Source organism: Rhinopithecus roxellana, chromosome 21 (assembly GCF_007565055.1).
Source record: "Rhinopithecus roxellana isolate Shanxi Qingling chromosome 21, ASM756505v1, whole genome shotgun sequence".
Lineage (NCBI taxonomy): Eukaryota > Metazoa > Chordata > Mammalia > Primates > Cercopithecidae > Rhinopithecus > Rhinopithecus roxellana.
The window spans coordinates 529,266-548,895 of record NC_044569.1 but is presented as its reverse complement, the minus strand read 5'-3'; the positions used below and the strand labels follow the sequence as shown (position 1 = coordinate 548,895).

General features: G+C 41.4%; 1 pseudogene; it reads left to right on the top strand.

Moving 5' to 3' along the window:
* LOC104655478 overlaps positions 1–19,263 on the top strand; it is a 39,191-nt pseudogene extending 19,928 nt beyond the window's left edge.
* The last annotated feature ends 367 nt before the right edge of the window (positions 19,264–19,630 follow it).

The following is a 19,630-nucleotide window of genomic DNA, read 5'->3' as shown; positions in this document are numbered from 1 at the left end:
TAAACAGTAATTTAGCTTTAGGCTGGGTGCAATGGCTCACCCCTGTAATCCCAGCACATTGGGAGGCCAACTTGGGCAGATCATTTGAGCCCAGGAGTTGGAGACCAGCCTGGACAACACAGCAAGATCTCCTCTCTACAAAACATACAAAAATTAGCTGTGTGTTGGCCGGGCGTGGTGGCTCACGCCTGTAATCCCAGCACCTCGGGAGGCTGAAGTGGGCAGGTCACCTGAGGTCGAGAGTTCGAGACCAGCCTGACCAACATGGAGAAACCCCTGTCTCTACTAAAATTAGCCGGGTGTGGTGGCACATGCCTGCAATCCCAGCTACTCGGGAGGCTGAGGCGGGAGAATGTCTTGAACCCGGGAGGCACAGGTTGCAGTGAGCAGAGATCGCACCATTGCACTCAAGTCTGGGCAACAAGAGCAAAACTCTGTTTAAAAAAAAAATTAGCTGTGTGTGGTGGTGTGTGCCTGTGGTCCCAGCTACTTGGGAGGCTGAGGCCAGGGAATTGCTTGAGCCCAGGAGATGGAGGTTGTAGTGAGCTGACGTTGCTCCACTGTACTCCAGCCTGGCCAATGGGAGTAAAACCTTGTCTCCAAATAATAACAATATAATTAATTAATTAATTAAAATAAAGAGAATGGCGGGGACAGGAAAAGAAGGGTAAAAATTGGAACTTTGAAGTCAGAGTACTCCAAATCCATTTTCCCACAACTTACTAGGTATAATTTTGGCAAAATTTTGCACTTTCTCCAAGCCTTAGTTTTCTCTATGTGTAAAATGAGAATAACAACTGTACATAGGTTGTTTTAAGGATTAAATGAGACCATGCATGTGAAATATTTAGCACAATACCTCGAGTAAAGTCAAGTACTAATTATCAACATATATATATATATATGATTTTATTTATTTATTTATTTTGAAATGGAGTCTCAGTCTTTCACCCAGGCTGGAATGCAGTGGCGTGATCTCAGCTCACTGCAACCTCTGCCTCCGTGGTTCAAGTGATTCTCCTGCTTCAGCCTCCTGAGTAGCTATGATTACAGGTGCATGCCACCACGCCCAGCTAATTTTTTGTATTTTTAATAGACACAGGGTTTCACCGTGTTAGCCAGAATGGTCTCGATTTCCTGACCTTGTGATCTGCCCACCTCGGCCTCCCAAAGTGCTGGGATTACAGGCATGAGCCACTGCCCCTGGCCCATTATTATTAATATTAATTCTTCAGGTAAGTTATTTGAAGGAAATCATTAACCATCTAATACTTTGAAAGCAGGATTAGAAACAAATTGAATGGGTTAGGCCAGGTGTGGTGGTTCATGCCTGTAATCTCAGCACTTTGGGAGGCCGAGGCAGGAGGACCAAGAGGTCAGGAGATCGAGACCATCCTGGCTAACACGGTGAAACCCCGTCTCTACTAAAAATACAAAAAATTAGCCAGGCATGGTGGTGGGCGCCTTTAGTCCCAGCTACTCAGGAGGCTGAGGCAGGAGAACAGTGTGAACCTGGGAGGTGGAGCTTGCAGTGAGCCGAGATCGTGCCACTGTACTCCAGCCTGGACAACAGAGCACAACTCTGTCTCAAAACAAACAAAACAAAACACTTGACAGTACATTTGCAAGCATAAACCAAGATGGGTCTGGCTAGATTCCTGAGCAAAGAGGTAGAAGGGTCCCTTGTGGATGTCAAGGGGTAAAGGTCAGCCACGAATGCTTTTGTAAAATCAGAGATTGTTGTGTCTTCCTCACATCTGTATCATGTGTGCCTATATCCCAGGACACAGCTGTGGAATGAGTGGAAGAATGACTCTAGGATACACTCATAAGGACATATGTCCATCATTCAGATATCATGAAGTGATTCTTTAAGTATCAGAATTTTATAAACCATTTTTGGGCTGGGCATAGTGGCTCACACCTGTAATCCCAGCAATTTGGGAGGCCAAGGCAGACAAATCATCTGAGGTGTGAGACCAGCCTGGGTAACACGGCAAAACCCCGTCTCTACTAAAAATACAAAAATTAGCCAGATGTGGTGGCACCTGCCTGTTATTCCAGCTACTCTGAGGCAGGAGAATCGCTTGAACCTGGGAGGTGGAGGTGGCAGTGAGCCGAGATCACACCACTGCACTCAGCCTGGGTGACAGAACCGGAATCCGTCTCAATAAAAAAAAAAAAAAGAATTTTATAAACCATCTTTAATTTCTAGAAAAGGACGGATTGTGATAACCATACCTGTCTTTGTAAGTGATCACTGAATGTTCTAGCAGCATATGGATCCCTAAAAATCAGCCAGTCAATACCTTAGCCTTGCTTGCTATGTTGCTGCTGTTTCCAGAATACCTGAGCTCTGGACAAGTATGCAGCGCAATGGGCTGTGAGGCTGGGATCAGGTTCAAAGGATGATTCATTTTCAAATTCAGTTTGGCTGATTTGCTGAATGTGTGTAGAGTGGTCAAATCAAAGACTCTTTCGGTAGTTTTAAGTACTTAGGTTTGTTTTCCTTGTTTCTTTCTTTTTTAAAAAAAGCGCCGGCTGGGTGCAGTGGCTCATGCCTGTAATCCCAACACTTCGGGAGGCTGAGGTGGGTGGATCACCTGTCGTCAGGAGTTTGAGACTATCCCAACGAACCTGGTGAAACCCTGTCTCTACTAAAAATACAAAAATTAGCTGGGCGTGGTGGTGGGCGCCTGTAATCCTAGCTACTTGGGAGGCTGAGGCAGGAGAATTACTTGAATCCGGGAGGCAGAGGTTGCAGTGAGCTGCGATCGCACCATTTCACTCCAGCCTAGGCAACAGAACAAGACTCCATCTCAAAGAAAAAAAGAAAAGGTGTTACCCTAGTGTATCTTGTCTACCTGTTCAGATGACTTGCTGGCTGCCATTTGTGAAAATTACTTAAATGTGGGCTGAGACTGTTTGCAAATAAAACAGTAGTAACAACAACAAATTTTAATCAATAAGGACCACATACATTGAGAAGGCAATATATAAAGACATAAGAAAAAGAAGTAAAAACACTTAACAATTACCTAAGTGCTGTGTAAATAAGGTTTAAGAATGGTCATGGAGACTGAGCTATATATAAAGTTTAATAGGGTGTGATGACAGAGCTATTACAATATGCATGAAAAATTACTTTTTTTAAAAAAACCAAAAGATATATTCTGTAACTACTATACCATTAGATTTTGGCTAAAAGTATTGAAAAACAGAAGGCTAAAAGAGAAAATGTGTTAAGAAAATTAATATTATAAAAGAAGATAAATAGGCTGCAAATAAAGAAATATGAGATTAAAAGATGTTAGATGAGTTTTTGCTGAACCTGAATTTTTGCAGAGGAGTGGTGAGGTGAAGGTGTTGGGAAGGGGTGGAGGAATCTCTAGCCTTCCATATCAAAGAAAAGCCAGGATTTTAAGCCCAGAGCCTGGAACTCTCTTGGGACTCTGTAATTACCAGCATCTGCCACTGTAATTACGAAACGTGTTACCTGACCAACTTCATGCTACAATGTTAGCTTATTGGTGTGAAGCAAAACAAAATTTTACTTTCTTAACATCCTTTAAATAGGTGTTACTTCCCTTAATAGCAATGCCATGCTTGGTCGGGGAGGAAGGGAAATCTAAATCCTCATGTAACAGCTTTAAAAATGTTCCAGCTATTGTTTTTAAGCCTATACATTTTCCCCTCTAAAATTCTCTAACTTCTTCTGTTTTATATTTTTTCCTTCTTACTCTGATGTTTTAGGTGTTTTTAATTTGCTCTCAATAGAAGTGCGAAATACTTATTAGAAGTTCTTTAGATCTTGCCTTTAGAATGCATAATGTAAAATTCTAAATTTATAATCAAAACAAAAATAATTTTCCTTTAATTTGTGTGACATATAGTTTCCAAGTATTTTTTTCTCTGTCATAACTGAATATCACAACTTATTTCAGGATCAAAATATGGTGAAGAAGAAAAGATATATATAGTGATCAAACCTGAATTTAATTTTAACATTTTCCCCTGGGGCAAAATAGGGATAAAAAATAAGTTATAAATGTCTATATTCTGGCCATAGTTTAAATAGATAATATTTTCTGTCTTCAGTGAAATTTTTATCTAATATCCAACATTTCTTAAATAAATAAAGCAAATGTCTTAGAGAATAACAGAAATTACGAGGAAAGTCCTATATATAAAATAATGAATTAACTATTGCTAGTTAAATTTATGTTTATGTTTCTCAAAAAAATAAAAAGATGGCCAGGTGCAGTGGCTCACACCTGTAATCCCAGCACTTTGGGAGGCCGAGGCAGGCAGATCATGAGGTCAAGGAATCGAGACCATCCTGGCCAACATGGTGAAACCCTGTCTCTACTAAAAAAATACAAAAAATTAGCCAGGCATGTGGACGCACGCCTGTAGTCTCAACTACTGGGGAAGCTGTGGCAGGAGAATAGCTTGAACCCGGGAGGCGGAGGTGCGGTGAGCAGAGATTACGCCACTGCACTCCAGCCTGTGCAACACAGTGAGACTCTTGTCTCCAAAAAAAAAAAGTGTGTGTGTATGTATATACCTATATATAAATATATAATTTATACAATATATACCTATATATAAATATATAATTTATACAATATATACCTATATATAAATATATAATTTATACAATATATACCTATATAAATATATAATTTATACAATATATACCTATATAAATATATAATTTATACAATATATACATATATAAATATATAATTTATACAATATATACCTATATATAAATATATAATTTATATAATATATACATATATAAAAAAGTGTTTATATATATATAAAATAGTTACAGTCTATGACTAGCCTGATCATAAATCAGTGCAGCACCTCTCTGGGTCTTAACAGATGCTCCACTTATTTCGCTTATAGTCTTCTCTCCTTTAGCATTCAGTCTATGTTGGTGTCCCAAGGTGCTGCTCCTAAGGCACGTCCATCAGCCTAAACTTTCATTATTTTCCCTGGTAGGGTGAAGCAGAGGACTAGCGTTTTTTAGGCTCTTAGAAATCTACAGGACTCTTATCTACTTCACAACAAAATCAAATGCCATGCAAGATTGTGGTTTTTATATCAACCATCATGTCCACAAAACATAGATAATAGATAATCTATATATATAATTGTATGGACTTTTACATATACTATATATAGATAGTAGTTTGGACTTTTAAAAATTGTTATTACTAAAAGCGGTACCTAATTTCTCTGGTTAATTTTGAGAAATGTTTTATAAGTCTGAGGATGCAATTTTAAAGACAATCCAACAAGTGCTTTCTAAAATTGTCCACTTGGCTCAGATGAGTCTCCATGTCTGAGTGCATTTTAGACTAGTTCGTTGAACAAGATAAAAAATATCAAGGATTCAAAATCTCCCGAACACTAGAAGTTTGTAAGTTATTCTCATGAGTATCCACTTGAGAACATTTGCAGGGAAGAGCAAGCATCAAAGGAAGTGTAGTTTGGTTAAAAACAAATAAACAGGCCGGGCGCGGTGGCTCAAGTCTGTAATCCCAGCACTTTGGGAGGCCGAGACGGGCGGATCACGAGGTCAGGAGATCGAGACCATCCTGGCTAACACGGTGAAACCCCGTCTCTACTAAAAAATACAAAAACTAGCCGGGCGAGGTGGCGGGCGCCTGTAGTCCCAGCTACTTGGGAGGCTGAGGCGGGAGAATGGCGTAAACCCGGGAGGCGGAGCTTGCAGTGAGCTGAGATCCGGCCACTGCACTCCAGCCTGGGCGACAGAGCGAGACTCCGCCTCAAAAAAATAAAAAAAAAAACAAAAAACAAATAAACAAACATAGGTTGGGTCTCGAAAGAAATGGGGCTTGAGCCCTGCAGTGTCACATAGTGGTTGTGTGGGTTTGGGTAGTTACTTAACATCACTGACCTCAGTTTCCTCAGCTGTAAAACAAGAGAACGACACCTACTTGACAGGGTTGATGTGAAGACTAAATAAGTTAAATGGGAAAGCACAGAAAGTGCTCAGCTCAGCCACTGACACACAGAATATATTCAATAAATGGTAACCAGTTTATTAAAAATATATTAAGGAAGCAATATCTAAGGCACAACTCCTATTTATAGTGTTGGCTACCATAATCTGGACAGTTGTCCCCTATCTCCTCTGTGCAATCTTGGAAAAAATATTTTTGGGATAAGAAATGAAAAATTTTAAATAGTTTTACACAAACTATATTAGAAAACAAATTAACTTGAATTTAGAAGCAATAACTTCTGTGCATTAAAAGAGGTGCCTAAATCTTATTTTCAGATAGTTATATGTGTTTATAATGTTCCTTCCCTGTGCTAAACTGAGGATGAAGGAATAAATTGAATCAAAATTCATGGTGAAAAATAAGTGGATTCAGAAGACCCTGAGAGACAAAAAAAAAAGAAGCAGATGATAGGAACACTTCATTCCAATCCCTTAAAACGTGATTCTCAGCTTCTCTGTTAGATCAGATGACAAAAGAAACATAATGTCTAGGCTCAGGCTGGCTGGAGATTGATCTGCTGAATGGAGCTAAAAACAAATTTCCAAAAAAATTTAATAGATTGACCTTCCCTATACCATACCAGTAAATTTTATGGGAGAAATTACCCCTCTTTAATGAAAGGAATAAGATGTTGCTCCATTTCTAACTTAATCAGTGTAAATCACCCGGGAAGGGCAGGCTTGTCCAATAAATGTTCTCCCACAAAATGAATTGCAAAGAGGCTAGACTGTTTAATAACAAGATGAAAATTTCAATTATTTGCGGAAGCTGCATCCACCATATAACAAAAAGCATTATTGCCACAGGAGAAATACTTTCAAGATTCACTGTTCTTTCACTAATATAAATAACTCCTTTTGGGCAGTTCTGATTATTTAGAATCCAATAGAAAAAGAACATTGTTGGTAATATCTGCTGTAATAGAAAGCAATATCGAATCCTCTTTTCTGGAAGCATACGATTGTGATGGCTAGACAATGTTCCTACAATTCATTACTTAAACTGTTTCATGGTTCTTTTTACTATGTGAACTTTCTTAGATTAGTTCAAATTTGAGGAGTTTTTCCCTGAGGTTGTTCCTTAAGGGTTCTATGTAAAATAGATTTAGAATGGAGTTGGCCTCTTTCCCAGAGCTGAGGGCTTACAGTGGCTTGGGCAGCCTGGGCAAAGAGATCAGTAAGAAAACTCTTGTGGTAGGAGAGAGGCAGTGACTTGGACCAGGGTGGTGGCAGTGGAGATAAGAGTGGTGGACATATATATATATATATATATATACGTGTATATATATATATACTTTTTTTTTTTTTTTTTTTTTTGAGACGGAGTCTTGCTCTGTCGCCCAGGCTGGAGTGCAGTGGCGCGATCTTGGCTCACTGCAACTTCTGCCTCCTGGGTTCAAGCAATTCTCCTGCCTCAGCCTCCCGAGTAGCTGAGATTACAGGCATCCGCCACCATGCCCAGCTAATTTTTGTATTTTTAGTAGAGATGGGGTTTCACCATGTTGGCCAGGCTGGTCTCAAACTCCTGACCTCATGATCTGCCTGCCTTGGCCCCCCAAAGTGTTGGGATTACAAGCGTGAGCCACTGCACCTGGCCTAGCTATATATTTTGAAGGAAGAGCCAATATATTTTTTTGCTAATGATTTGGTTATAGATTATGAAGGGAAGGGAAAACTTAGGAATACCACAAAGTTTGAGGCTATAATAATTGAATGGGAGTGGAGCCATTTACAGAGCTGGTAAACTGGGAGACTGTTAGATTTGGGAAGGAAAATAAAAGTTAACATGATATGAGTCTTCTGTGTATAAGAAACATAAAAAATTAAAATAATTAAAGCACCATCAAGCCTTTGCTTTTGAAAATATGTTCTAAATTTTTTTCCTTGATATAGTATTGTTTTGGTGTAATCTTCAGACCTCTTTTAAACTATTTAACACTTTGATAGCTCTACAGATAATCATAATAGATCATAAAATAAATATTTACTACTCATTTGTATTACAAAGGGTAAGAGTTTATCTTTTATGAAGATTAGAAAAACCTTTAAAAGACAAATTTCCCAAGTTCCATTATTTTACCCCCCAAAATACAATTAATTACATGCTTTTGAAAATCAATATATTTGTTTCGATAGCAGTAACAGCTGGGATGGCAGGGCTAAGCCAGTTTATTTAACAGCATAGCTTTTATTTTGGGATTCATTCCTTGTTGAACCTGCATACATATAAAGACTTGGTTTCATTAAAACAAACAACAAACAAACAAACAAACAACTTCAGGACAGAAATGCTTTTATTTTTAACTCTGAGATTTAACCAGGAAAACGACAATTTTAAAAGCTGAGTTTAGAGGTAGAATTAGCGGCAATTCATTTGCTCAAACAAAAGATAAGAGTGACATCTAGTGTTCATTAGGAGTAGCTGTAACTTGGACTGCTATTTTCTCAATTACAGCAGAAAAACAAATGAGAGGGAGACAAAGGAAAAACACCACTCTTATAGCCGCAGGAATTTTTCAATAGAGACATAATTCCTGAGAGCTCAGAGAGGGGCACCAGATCTGAATTTAGAAATTAAGGAGTTCCATCATGAAGTAGCCACCTCCTGAGCTGATAAAGGAGGAACAGTCACAGGTGACAAGGGCAGGAAGAGCACTGATGTCTTAAGACATGAGTCAAGGTGGGAAATCAAGGAGCAACATGATATTATGGGCAAGTTTAACTGCTTGAGATAAAGCAGGGGAAAGTGAGTGCCTGGAAGGGAGGCTCGAGACAGGCGCAAAGCTGAGATCAAAGAGAGTTTGTACTTTCTATGTAATAGGAAGCCACTCAACAGACGGCCTTGCGTGATGGCCCACCCCTGTAGTACTAGCTACTCGGGAGGCTGAGGCAGGAGGAGGGCTTGAGCCCAGAGGCTTGAGGTTGCAGTGAGCTATGGTCATGTCACTGAATTTCAGCTTGGGTGACAGAGCAAGACTCTGTCTCTAAAAAAATAAAAATACAGATAAAGATAGAAAACAGAAAGCCTTGCAATTCGGATACAACCCTGGCAGCATGTGGGGGATGTATTGGGGTGGGAATTGAAACTAAAATTAAGATGTTATTATAGTAGATGATGGTAGTAGTAAGCAGGAAAAAAGGATGACTCATGTAATTGGAAGAAAAAATAAACAATTAGGTTTGCTGGCTGGATGTCACCTTCTTTTAGAGTTCAGATAGATTATATTTTTTATCAATTAACATTTAAAAATTCAATTTAAAAGAGTAAAGTTAGTGGGAAAGATGATTAATTTCTTATTTACTGATTTGTTTATTTTTTAGACGGAGTCTCGCTCTGTTGCTCAGGCTGGAGTGCAGTGGCACGAACTCTGCTCACTGCAAGCTCCATCTCCCAGGTTCATGCCATTCCCCTGCCTCAGCAGTATATATACTATATATATTTCCTGGGTGAATATATATATATATTCACCCAGGAAATAAATATAGTATAAGATAAGAGCATGAATAGAAAAGACATTACTAATGCTTAGTTTAAAAGAATGATTTGAAGTTGAATATATTCAGAATATATTAGAAAGGAGATAATTTCTTTAATCTCAAATTATAATTCACAGATGAGGATCAGTATTTCAGAAGTTCCCTGTTGAGGTCTATCTCTACAAATATTCAATGAATACATTTTCTTTTTATTAACTATATTAATCAGGACCCTTTCAGCAAAGGATAGGAACTAAAGTTGCAAAACAGTTCAGGAGTTGCTCATATCCTTTATCCAGCTTCCCCTAATGTTAACTGACATCTTATATAACTTTAGTACAATAACTTGACAATTTTTTATCCCAGAAAAGATCCTTTCTGAAACATTGTGACATAAATTCCTAGTCAATTAAGATGAGATGTGACTATTACATTTAATAGTATTTCCTTAGAATTAAAGAACAAATTTAAATCTGGAAGTTCACAAAGTCAAGGACATTTGACATCTTTGCCCTTTTCCAGTTGTATTTTAGATAAAAAGTTTGCTTGTCTAGATAATAAATTGGGCTGTTTTTCCTTCAGTAGAGTACTGATGAAAAGTACCACAATAATTATTGAATAATATACAGGAAATGTCAACGGAGAAATGGAAACTATAAAAAAGAGCCAAATACATATTCAATAACTGAAAAGTACAATTTCTGAAATAAAAACATTTACTGACTGGGCTTAATAGTGATTGGGGATAGCAGAAGAAAGGGTCAGGGTGTTAATCTGAGTTTTCTGAGAAGTAGACACCAAGAAGGAATCAAACATGCGAGGATTTTTTTTATTATTATTGCAATAGTTTTTGGGGAACAGGTGGTTTTCTTGTTACATGGATAAGTTCTATAGTGGTAATTTCCGAGATTTTGGTGCACCTTTCACCCAAGCACATATGCTATACCCAGTATATAGTCTTTTATCCCTCACCCCTCCCTTCCCGCCAAGTCTCCAAAGTCCATTCTATAATTCTTATGCCTTTGTGTCCTTATAGTTTAGCTCCTACTTGTAAGTGAGAACATACAATATTTGGTTTTCCGTTCCTGAGTTACTTCACTTAGAATAATGGTCTCCGGCCGGGCGCGGTGGCTCAAGCCTGTAATCCCAGCACTTTGGGAGGCCGAGACGGACGGATCATGAGGTCAGGAGATCGAGACCATCCTGGCTAATACGGTGAAACCCCGTCTCTACTAAAAAATACAAAAAACTAGCCGGGCGACGAGGCGGGCGCCTGTAGTCCCAGCTACTCGGGAGGCTGAGGCAGGAGAATGGCGTGAACCCGGGAGGCGGAGCTTGCAGTGAGCTGAGATCTGGCCACTGCACTCCAGCCTGGGCGGCAGAGCAAGACTCCGTCTCAAAAAAAAAAAAAAAAAAAGAATAATGGTCTCCAAATAATGGTCTCCAACTCATCCAGGTTACTGCAAATGTCATTATTTTATTCCTTTTTATGGCTGAGTAGTATTTCACAGTGTATATATACCACATTTTATCCACTTGTTGGTTGATGGACACTTAGGCTGGTTCCATATTTTGCAGTTGCAAATTGTGCTGCTATAAACATGTATCTGCAAGTGTCTTTTTCATATAATGACTTATTTTCCTCTGGGTAGGTACCCAGTGGTGGGATTGCTGGATCATATGGTAATTCTTTTTTTTTTTTTTTTTTTTTTTTGAGACAGAGTCTCACTCTGTCGTCTGGGCTGAAATGCAGTAGCGCAATCTCGGTTCACTGCAACCTCCGCCCTCTGGGTTCCAGAAATTCTCCTACCTCAGTCTCCCAAGTAGCTGAAATTACAGGCACCCATCACCACACCTGTCTCATTTTTGTATTTTTAGTAGAGACGGGGTTTCGTCATGTTGGCCAGGCTGGTCTTGAACTCCTGACCTCAAGTGATCTACCTGCCTTGGCTTCCCAAAATGCTAGGATTTCAGGTGTGAGCCACCACACCTGGCGGAAGCAGGCATTTTTTAATACATTCTGGGTAGGAGCATAAATTGATGTCCTCTCTAAGGAGGGCAATTTGACCCAGTGACTGAATGTATGATATTTATCTTGCAGCTGCATTCTGAGAACTACAAAATAACTCTTGGCACAACATGAGCTCTAAGAGACCTGGCCAACTCTGGCGTGGCTTCTGACTGCCTAAAATTGCATCCCTGGGACAACCTCACTCCGTTTGAATTCCTGTCTGCGAAAGCTGAAGCTAAGTTGGTTCTAGCCAACACCTGACAATAGGCCCTGACTCCTTCTTTCTTAGAGAATTTAGTTGAAAAAGCTTACATTTGTAAATCCTTTCTCTGTCCCTTTGGGTTATAGAGCCAGTGCTTTTTATCTGTTGGATTCAACCAAGGGCTGTGGATCAAAAATATTTGGAAACAACTGCATTGTATTGAACATGTATAGACTTTTTTCTTATCATTATTCCCTAAACAAAACAGAATAACAATTATTTATACAGGTTTATATTAAGTAATCCAAAGACTATTTAAAGTATACAGGAGGATACATATAAGTTATATGCAAATATGATACCATTTTGTATCAAGGATTTGTGCATCTGGAGATTTTAGCATCTTTGGGGGTCCTGGAATCAATCCCCCAAGGATACCGATGACGTATGTACATATCTCATATAAACTAGGCATGTCATTGTCAAGGACCTGAAAGCCATTCCTCTGAAATGTAACCACCAGGAAGGGTATGACCTGTCTCTCAGTCTGTAGGAGAATCCTAACTTCAATAATTGCCAGCTAGTAGGCCTGGCGTGGTGGCTCACGCCTGTGATCCCAGCATTTTGGGAGGCTGAGGTGGGTGGATTACTTGAGGCCAGGAGTTTGAGACCAGTCTGGCCAACATGGCGAAACCCTGTCTCTACTAAAAATATAAAGATTAGTCAGGCGTGGTGGTGTATGCCTGTAGTCCCAGCTACTCAGGAAGCTGAGGCAGGAGAATTGCTTGAACCCGGGAGGCAGAGGTTGCAGTGAGCCAAGATTGTGCCACTGCACTCCAGCCTGGGTGACAAAGAGATACTCTGTCTCAAAAAAAAAAAAAAAAAAAAAAGATGCCAGCTAGTAGACACAGCTGGACTAATCATATTTATGCTCACCCACATTTTTTTGCTTTTTCTTTGAGGCAGAATCTCACTCTGTTGCCCAGACTGGAGGTGCAGTGGCATGATCACAGCTCACTGCAGCCTCGACCTCCTCAAACAATTTGGCTCAAGTGATCCTCCTGCCTCAGCCTCCCAAGTAGCTGGGACTATAGGTGTGCACCACTAGGCCCACCTAATTTTTGTAGTTTTTATAGATGGAGTTTCACCATGTTGGCCAGGCTGGCCTCAAACTCCTGCGCTCAAGTGATCCATCTGCCTTGGTTTCCCAAACTTCTGGGATTATAGGTGTGAGCCACTGCAACAGGGTGACCCAAATTCTTACCCACTTTTTGTAATTTTTCACTTCCCTGACTGTTTGAGCCCCTGTTTATTCCCCTTCTTCTATCCCTTATTCTTTCATTACATTGCTCAGTTACCTCTGAAAAAATTGGAATGGAGCTCACCTCTTTCAGCTACTGTCAGTAGTTACTGAATAAAATCTGTTTTTATTACGTTAATGTCTGTCTTTGATTATCTTTAGCAATTCACACATGTTGAAAATGACATACAGGCTGGGTATGCTGGCTCATCTCTGTAATCCCAGTACTTTGGAAGGCTGAGGCTGGAGGATTACTCGAGCCCAGGAGTTCAAGACCAGCCTGGGCAACATAGTCTCTACAAAAAAAAAAAAAAAATTGGCCGGGCGCGGTGGCTCAAGCCTGTAATCCCAGCACTTTGGGAGGCCCAGACGGGCGGATCACGAGGTCAGGAGATCCAGACCATCCTGGCTAACACGGTGAAACCCCGTCTCTACTAAAAAAATACAAAAAACTAGCGGGGTGAGGTGGCGGGCACCTGTAGTCCCAGCTACTCGGGAGGCTGAGGCAGGAGAATGGCGTAAACCTGGGAGGCGGAGCTTGCAGTGAGCTGAGATCTGGCCACCGCATTCCAGCCTGGGCGACAGAGCAAGACTCCGTCTCAAAAAAAAAAAAAAAAAATTTACCCAGGCAGAGTGGTGCACAGCTGTGGCCCCAGTTACTTAGGAGATTGAGATGGGAGGATCACTTGAGCCAGGGAGGTTGAGGCTGCAGTCAGCCATGATTGTGCCACTGTACTCCAGCCTAAGCAATAGAGTTAGACCCTGTCTCAAAAGAAAAAAAGAAAAGAAAAAAGACTGAGCACAGTGGCTCACACCTGCAATCCCGGCACTTTGAGAGAACAAGGCAGGTGGATCACCTGAGGTCAGGAGTCCAAGACCAGCTTGGCCAACATGGTGAAACCTCATCTCTACTAAAAATACAAAAATTAGCCAGGCATGGTGGCTCATGTCCATAATCCCAGCTACTTGAGAGGTTGATGCAGGAGAATTGCTTGAACCTGGGAGGTGGAGGCTGCAGTGAGCTAAGATTGTGCCACTGCACTCCAGCCTGGGTAACAGAGTGAGACTCTGTCTCGAAAAAAAAAAAAAAAAAAAAAAAAAAAGAAGAAGAAGAAGAAGAAGAAAGGAGAGACAGAGAGAGACAGAGACAGAAAAAGAAAGAAAGAAAGAAAGAAAGAAAGAAAGAAAGAAAGAAAGAAAGAAAGAAAGAAAGAAAGAAAGAAAGAAAGAAAGAAAGAAAGTTCAAGAGAGTTCATTATAGGATTGTTTGTGATAGTCACAGATTTGTAACACCTTTTAATTTGTAGGAGTCCATCAAGAGGGGCCTGCTTGAATAAAGCATCATAGCACATCTCCACAAACAGTATCATTCAAACATAAAAACAAGGCACTTTATGAAATGGTAGAAAGATTGCCAAGATTTGTAGTTAGATTAAAAAGAAAAAGGTGCAGAACAGTATGTATTGTCACTATTATTTGTCTAGAAAAAGAAAGAAAACGGGTAAATATCGATTGTATGCCATTTATATACTGGAAGGACACTAAGATACTGAAAACAGTTTACCTGTTATAAGGAGACAGCAATTACTTCTGGAAGGGCAAGCAGGCACCTGAAATCCAGAGGTGGGCAGAGGCAGACACAGCTCATGCTTTGTTGGGGAGCTGCTTCCTGAGCAGCTGATCCTGGACTTCCAGGAGGTGCTAGACCATGGCAGGTGGCCAGAGCCAAGAACAGCCTTGAAGGAATGAAAGGTAATTTTTTTTTTTCTATATGGAATTTCGCTCTTGTTGCCCAGGCTGGAGTGCAATGGGACGATCTCAGCTCACTGCAACCACTGCCTCTGGAGTTCAAGCAATTCTCCTCCCTCAGCCTCCCAAGTGACTGGGATTACAGGAATGCACCACCACACCCAGCTAATTTTTTGTATTTTTAGTAGAGATGGGATTTCACCATGTTGGTCAGGCTGGTCTTGAACTCCTGAACACAAGTGATCCACCTGCCTCGGCCTCCCAAAGTGTTGGGATTACAAGTGTGAGCCACTGCGGCCAGCCTGAAAAGGTAATTTTTTGCAGAAGGCAGAGATCAACAGGGCCAAGGTTAGTGGGCCATGAAGCAGAGTGACTACAGAGCTGCAGGCAGAAGATTGGATTATATTTAATACTCTCCTTGCTCCAAAGTTCTGGAGAGGCACCAGAAAGGGAAATGCCACTTAGCATGTGGGAGATCTGCTGAACCCAACTCCATGTGGCCAGGGTATCCTTATTACAGATTATAGCACATTATTGAATGGACTCTATGGAGGGGGGATGAAAATGCTTGGATTTCCTAATTCAGGGAAGACAGTTGGCAGGTAACCCCAGCTGCTGCTCCCCAATCCCCTTCCAGGTTGCAACAACACCATGCTCCCTTGGCTGATTTCCAGTGAAGGACGGGGTATGGTTGTGAGTACTGGTTCAGGGTGCTCCTGTAATGGATGGCTTTGGCTTGAGGTTTTCCCACTGGTCTGGTGAAACTTTCTTAGAACTGAGTGCCTTTCTAGTCAAGCTTTCTTCTTTACCCACTCGCCTTTCACAGGTGTCAGATCAGCTCCACAAACTGAAGGCCCTTCCTGCCCAATCTGCTCCCCTTGTCCCTCCTGGGCATTTCTCACGATCTACCTCTTGCATCTCTAATATTACCTGTGGAGTACCTGCTTGTCAGAGCACCTGAAGTCACACACACTCCTTATTTTACACTTCTGGTTTCCTGGCCTCTTCAAATATTTGATTTTATTTTTAATGATTATATTCTGAAATCAAGATTTTATTGAAGTTTAGAAAAAGACTGGAAAGAGATCTTATTTAAGACCCACTAGGTAGTGGATTCTATAGGATACTTGGAGTTCACCCAAGGGATTCTCATCAATAATTGAGGAAGAGAACTTTGCAATGGGAGCTCAGAATTATTGACATTACAGGTGTTATTGTCGATAACCCACTTCTCACGCCCAGGTTTTTAGAGAAGAGAACCCCACCTGGGTCTTTTGGTCTATGTATTCAGTTCTTTCATCTCTACCACAGTTACTCTAGGTGGTTCCAGAATGGCCTCACTCTTTACTCAGAATCACCATTCCCAACACTCAGATTGATGTAGTCTGGCCCACTCTCCAGACTTCTGCACTCAGGAGGATTCCCCTAAGGGCTTTCACTTTCATTATCCAGCTCTGGTCATGTCCCTCCCTCCACCCATCGCCACAACTGTCCATCAGATGTATCCAATCATGAAGAGAGTTCAGTTCCTTTTCCACAAGACTCTTGGACCCCATTCAAATGTGGAAATATGCCTAGGCACATGTTTAACAGTCTCCAGACATTCCATTTAAAGCAAACATGTGGCTGGGCATGGTGACTCACATCTGTAATCCCAGCACTTTGGGAGGCTGAGCGGGCAGATCACCTGAGGTCAGGAGTTTGAAACCAGCCTGGTCAACATGGTGAAACCCCATCTCTACTAAAAATACAAAAATTAGCCAGGCATGGTGGCGGGTGCCTGTAATCCCAGCTGCTCAGGAGGTTGAGGCAGGAAAATTGCTTGAACCTGGGAGGCAGAGGTTGCAGTGAGCCAAGATTGTGCCACTGCACTCCAGCCTCGGTGACAGAGCGAAACTCTGTCTCAAAAATAAATAAATACATAAATAAAGCAAATAAGTGGTACTTTGGGTCAGATAACTGTCAAGAGTATTACTTCCCATCTCAAAGGCGTCTGGCATTTTTTGAGTGGCTACATGGTCAGGGCTATAGTGGGCACCATGGGAGGCAGGCTCACAGCCCTGCAGTTCTTGCGGAGTCAGGGTGCTGAGGCAGTGGTGGCAATGAGGGAGCTGGATGAATCTGCAGAAAAGGTTCTCTTGGGACAATCTGGATTCCCTTTAACTGGAACAGAGACAAGGTGATGCAGACAGAAAACCTGGTATATTTAAATCTGGTCCCAATATCCCTCCAACCTTCAGTGCCTTCAGCGAGGACTAAGTTGGAAGCAGGTAGTCCTGAGGACACACGGCTCCAGCTGGAAATAACAAATGTTCAACTAAAGGCTGAAACCTTTTACCTTTCTACTATTGTGCCTTGGGGTGTTATAATAATTCTGGATGTTGGAACAGAATAGAAATGTTCTGTTGAGAACTGACAGAGAAGTTTGAAGATATTTGGGTAGTATCTGGGCCTTTGACCTTACCTCAGACTAGAAGTGATGGAAAGAAAAGAGGTACCAGGTGATTAGTGAGAACAAGGTGGCATTCCCCTCACACCTTTATGAAGTGATCCTGGCCCCCAGTTTATACTGAACTTATGCCACTAAGGGCCTTTGTGATACCCAGTGAAGCCATTGGCTTCCAATCCTAGTTAACTGGATTCCAAGTGAGCCTCTGAGACCTAGAGAAGTTGTCAGAAGTGATGTTTTTTCCTCGTTTGGATAGAACTAGTGATGTCAGAAATACCTGCTCTGTGGTAAGCACCTGGATTTCTAGGAGTTCACTGTACCTGAGCACAAGACAGATTGAAGAAGCCAGATCAGTGCACAGACTGGAAAAAATCCTGGAAAATTTGAAGAATGCAGGGATTGAACCAGATGATTACTTCATGAGTCCCTGTGAGAAGAAACTAAAAGAACTCAAAGCAAAGGAGCAGTCAGGAACCCAGACAAGAAAGCCATTCTGGTTTCTGTTTTCATCTCAGAACTTGTGTGATATTGGCCAGACGCAGGGGTTCACGCATGTAATCCCAGCACTTTGGGAGGCTGAGGCAGGCAGATCAGTTAAGCTCAGGAGTTTGAGACCATCCTGGCCAACACGATGAAATCCCATCTTTACTAAAAATACAAAAATTAGCCAGGCATGGTGGTGCATGCTTGTAGTCCCAGCTACTGGGGAGGCTGAGGCAGGAGAACCACTTGAACCCAGGAGGCAGAAGTTGCAGTGAGCTGAGATTGTGCCACTACACTCCAACCTGGGCAACAGGGTAAGGCTCTGTCTCAAAAAAAAAAAAAAAAAAAAAAAAAATTAAGTTAATAAATAAGTAAACAAGAACATGTGTGATATCATCTGTAATGAAGCAGGCATGCCCTCCTTACACTAATATATTGTAGTGGCTTTGCTTTTTGCTTTTTTTTTTTAAGACATGAGGTCTCGGTCTGTCACCCAGGCCGGAATGGAGTGGTGCGATCATAGCTCACTGCAGCCTCATACTTCTGGGCTCCTCAAGTGATCCTCCCACCTGCACTTCCTGAGTAGCTGGTACCACCCACGTGTGCCACCACCCTCAGCTACTAGTGACTTTGCTTTAAAGAAATGGTGGAATCCTAAATTTACAAGTAAAAATTCCCCTAAAAGATGAAAGATCTACAATTTTTTGGTTGGTATTTTATTTGACTTGGGAACTAATTGTTGAGGAAGCTATGACACCTGCAGATGGAGGGCTGATCTTGTATGAAGTTAACAGGAGGACCGAGTCCACAGATGACACTGCATTTGTGTCCCTCTGGATGTGTAGTATTGTGAAGGCACTGCTTAGTTTCATGCCTCCAAATTATGCATCGCCTTTGATGTATCTGTTCGTCCTTCTTGGAACTCAGGGTTGTAGAGTCTCTTCCTCCTGGGACCTGAATTTGTCTTGGAGGTGGCTTTTAGAAATCCTCTATGTGTTATCCTGTTGACATGCACTGTGTATTTGTTTCTTCTTTCTCCTCTCATGAACCTGCTATTCTTCCATTTCTGTCTGTGTAGAATCACTCAACGACTACAGTTTCTGCTCACTTAATGTGTTCTATATATTCGTACTATATGCTAGGCTCAGTGCTTGCCACGTATTGTCTCACAATGACCCTCTGAGGTAGATACCACTATCCCCATTTTATTTGTGAGCAAATTGAGGCTTAAAGAGCTTAGTGTCTTGGCCAAGGTTCACCTTTCCAAAGTAGGCATCCAGAAACTGTGAGGCAGACAGTTCTAAAGAAGAAAGATAGCTGAGGTCAATTCAAATTTTCCCTGACATGGATGGAGGTTTTTGACTCAGAAATACATACCGATTTCCATGGGTATCTGTGGGCCCCTGACCTGCTTGGTAAAAAGGGTCTGATTTTTTGTCTGCTATGTGAGCTGAAGAAACCTTAATGTCTCTGAACTGAACCTTCCTTTGCTCTTTGGAAGGAGGTGGTCACCACAGGTACTTGGGAGTTAGAGGACAGTACTTTGTAGGGTTGATCAGAGACCCTGCTTGCCTGAGGGACGTAGTTCTTTTAGTGACCAGATGGTGCCAAATCAATGTTCCTTGCTTTCCAGATGAGCTTTTTGTTCTTAAGATTAAGGAGGCTGAGAAGGGTCTGCCCACAGTCACTAGCTTACGGTTTGCTGGCCTCTGTGCCTGCTTGTCTACCTGGGTAGCACTGGGCAGGTGGTGCTTTGAGCCAAAGGTCCAAAGGCAGTTAACATTTCTGGGGAAAACAGTGGCTGTTTTTCTGAGCCAGACCTCTAGATTTGGGTTTACATGGAGTCTTTTCATGGACTATCCTGAGTATTGGTGGTAAAATGTCTTGGGGCATAAAAATTTGTCTGAATCTGACAT